General features: G+C 42.9%; 1 non-coding gene across 1 annotated transcript; it reads left to right on the top strand.

Moving 5' to 3' along the window:
• Positions 1–617: 617 nt before the first annotated feature.
• On the top strand, positions 618–731 carry LOC140285857 (U5 spliceosomal RNA). The gene has a single exon (XR_011910799.1). It is a non-coding gene; the product is annotated as a U5 spliceosomal RNA (small nuclear RNA).
• The last annotated feature ends 3,123 nt before the right edge of the window (positions 732–3,854 follow it).

Below are 3,854 nucleotides of genomic sequence, written 5' to 3'. Positions count from 1 at the left end.
CATCTGCCTTACATATAACAGATTAGCGGTTTAGCAGTTTTAATTTAGTTTGAGTGAAGGAATTCATTTTATAGCAAAATCCGAAATCGTGAAGAACTCATGAAAGTAAGCTTATTCTCGGATTCCTGAAACTTTAGATTTGCTCTTTCTTTTACTGCAAAGTACAACGTTGTTTTTTTTGTTTAAATCTTTCTAGACATGGTAAATATTAAGGACAAAGCAGTTTTCACATAGTTTGAGTGAAGGAATTCATTTTATAGATAAAATCCCAAGAGTCTGCTGAGAAAAGAGAGTGAATGCGAAGTAGACTTTAACACGGCTATGGGAGCGAGCCGAGTGTGGGCTAACCGGGAGAATTGCTTGAAAGAAACGCGACACCGAATGAGCGATCAGAACAAAGCCTCAATACGGGATTCTCGTGGTGTTTTTGTTGCTGCCTTGTCTATTGCACAGAGTAAAAGACAAGGCAGCCATCGAATAGGGCCCGATTGTTCCTAGTTAGTCAGCCGAGGAGCAAGGGGGGGGGGGAGCAAGCGTCTCAACCAAGCAAAGCTCACCATGGGGAAGGTGGCTATGCCAACTAGCCTGATGCCCTGCTCCCGCAGTGACGGATAATCGTACTCTGGTTTCTCTTCATAACGTACAAGTCTTTCGCCTTTTACTAAAGATTTCTGTGGAGAGCAGCACTAATGAGTTGTTTCTATTTTTGGCAGGCTTTACCTTTGCGGGTGAAGCCCTTTCTGTCTGTGCAAAAGAAATCTTCTTACTATGCAGAGTGACTTCTCTGAGTAGAGTCGCCTTACTTGTTGCGACTGTGCCGATGTTCGAAGCTGGAGTGCAAAGTTGTTGCTTGAATGGTGCTTGCTGGAGCGTGCGGGAGTGCAAAGTTATACCATTTAAAAGGGCTGAAGAGTGCTCAGTGCAGCGGGTGGGCGACACTCTGGCCACCTTGAAAACGGAGGTTACATCCACTACCAGGGGCAGCCCAAGTTCTGCCGCAAGTGTGGTGAGCATGGGCACCTGGTTGAGGCTTGTACCAAGGTGTTATGTGGGAAGAGCAGAGAAATTGGGCAAACTTTTGGAGAGTGTCCAAATGGCAGGAAATGTAATCTCTGTGGAGAATTAAATCACCTCTTCAGAGATTGCCCTAAATCTTTTGCCAACAAATTAAAGACGGTAAAGCCACAGTCAAGCCAACAAAGAGAAGGACCAAAGGTGGCAGTTGGTGAACAAAGTGAAGAGGTTGACCCAATAAATTCAAACTTCCCGCCAAAAGCTTGGATTGGAAGTGAGGAGCAAAAAGGGGAGGGGCCTGTAGAGGCCTCACCACTCAGTGTTGAAGTCTGTGAGAATTCACAGGCAGAGGGTGGAGCTACGCTAAATGAGGAGGAAGAGCAGACAGGTGAGTCTAGTGAAGATACTCACCTCCCAGAAGGTCAACAGCCGAAGAGGACGGCATCTGAGCCTCTGATTCCCCAGTGGTATCAGAGAAGAGGGGAAGGGTTAGGTCCCTTTCAGACAGTTCTTCAGTGGAAGAACCTAGAGTCTTCCCCTCCGACTCACCAAATGAGGTCTCCTTTTTAACTTCAGCTCTGCAATCAACCCCCAGGGACTCAAAGTTAAATGCAACATTGCGTCAGAGGCCAACACCGAGAGTCCGAAAAGGAAATATAGATCACCCTACTCACTTTTCACCTAAAGAAATGAAGGAAGAGCTAGTTTCCCAAGAAATAACCTGTGTGTAATTTGTTTTGATAACTTAGAAAAACGAAAATGACATACCTACTTTCCTTTATGCTTTTAATGGTTCTCACCTTCTCAACACTAAATGTGAGAAGTGTGAAATCAAAGACAAGAGCCCAGAGTATTTTATCCTTCTTAGACTCCATAAAATCAGATGTGTTTTTAATACAAGAATGTGGACTACCTTTTTTAAAAAACCATAGACAATGGGAGGAAATGTGGCCCCATTTATCGATATGGAGTGGCTCAAATCAAAATAAAAATGATGGTGTGGCCATTCTAATTAAAAATCCGCATGTTCTGGTGAAAGGTAGCACAGTGGTGAGAGACGGACGGGCACTTTTAGCACACTTGAATTTTATGGGGCAAGACTTTAACCTCTTAAATATTTATGGTTTCAATGGAAAAAATGAAAGGTATGACCTTTTAGAAGATATACAGCTTTACATGCTAGGGCAAGTACCTTTAGTTGTAGGAGGGGATTTTAACTGTATCTTGAGCAGGAAAGATAGAAAAAGAGCAGGGGTAGATTTTAAAGTGGATAAGACTTCGATTTTACTTCAGGGCATATGCAGGGATTTTAAGCTTACTGACTGTTTTAAAACCATGCATCCCAGAGAGGAGGGCTTCACCTGGTTTAGTCATGATGGCACCAGAGCCTCTCGCATTGATTATTTCTTTACTAGAGATTGCCCACCCACTGATGTTAGATTAACCCCTGTTTTCTTTTCAGACCACCTTGTGCTCTCCTGCACCCTTTCACCCCCTTCTGGTGTGACGGTAGGAAGTGGTCTGTGGAAACTCAACTGTTCCCTGTTGGAGGATGAAATCATAGTCAGTCAGTACAGGGAATGTTATAAAGAGTGGCAGACCCTTCAAGACCTCTACGAAACACATGCACAATGGTGGGAAATGGTGAAGGAAACGACCCAGACTTTTTTTAAACAGCAAGGTAAACGTAAAAAAAGGAAAGAGAATAGATGTATGATGGGACTACATAAACGCTTACAGCGCTACTTTAAACTAAATCAGTGTGGCATAGACTTTAAAGAAGAAATCAAAGATGTCAAAAAGGAAATGTCAGTTTTAGCAGAAATAAAGAGTAAAGGAATTTTTGTAAGAAGCAGGGAGCAGGAAATTGAGGAAGGTGAAAAAGAAAGAAAGTTATAAATAAAAAGGAGTGTATTCAAAATCTAAAAAGAGAAGATGGGTTTTTAACAAAATCCACACAAGAGATGATTGAAACTGTACATACCTTTTATAGTATCATGTACAAAGAGAAACCAGTGCACTTGGAAACATCGGCAGAAATCTCAAAATTCGTTGACAAAACCGTAAAAGAGAATGCACACTTGACACAGAATTTTACTGCTTTAGAGTTAAAAAAATGCCTAACAGGTTTTAAGAGAAGTCGAGCTCCGGGTTTAGACGGGCTTCCTGCAGAATTCTATCTGACCTATTGGGACCTTTTATCATCAGACATTTTAGATGTTTTTAAAGATTTTGAAAAACTCGACCGACTGCCTGACAGTTTTAGAGTGGGAATAGTGACTCTACTTTATAAAAAAAATGATGAGACTGACCTAAAGAATTGGAGGCCCATCACACTTTTAAACTTTGACTGTAAACTTTTTAGCAAGGTTTTAGCGACACGGATGTCCTCTGTTTTAGAGGAGGTAATTCACCCAGACCAAGCTTGTGCCATCTCAGGGAGACAACTCACCGACAGCCTCGTACTGATTCGAGACATCATTGATTACGCTAGAGACAGAAACACCCGGCTTGTCATCTTAAATTTAGACTTTGAAAAAGCATTTGATCGGGTCTCGCATCAATATCTCTTTCAGGTGTTGCAGCCATCGAAAAGGGCCCGATTGTTCCTACTTGGTGAGCTTTGCTTGGTTGAGACGCTTGCCCCCCCCCCCCCTGCTCCTCGGCTGACCAAGTAGAAACAATCCATTCGATGGCTGCCTTGTCTTTTTCTCTGTGCAAAAGACAAGGCAGCCACAAACACCACGGGAACACCGTATTGAGGCTTTGTTCTGACCACTCATTCGGTGTCGCGTTTCTTTCAAGCAATTCTCCCGGTTAGCCCGCACTCGGCTCGCTCC

The sequence above is a fragment of the Leuresthes tenuis genome, unplaced genomic scaffold, assembly GCF_036924035.1.
Source record: "Leuresthes tenuis unplaced genomic scaffold, fLeuTen1.0.hap1 SCAF_61, whole genome shotgun sequence".
NCBI classification, from domain to species: domain Eukaryota; kingdom Metazoa; phylum Chordata; class Actinopteri; order Atheriniformes; family Atherinopsidae; genus Leuresthes; species Leuresthes tenuis.
Note: the sequence above shows the minus strand (reverse complement) of the source record. Positions and strands in the feature narration are given on the sequence as shown.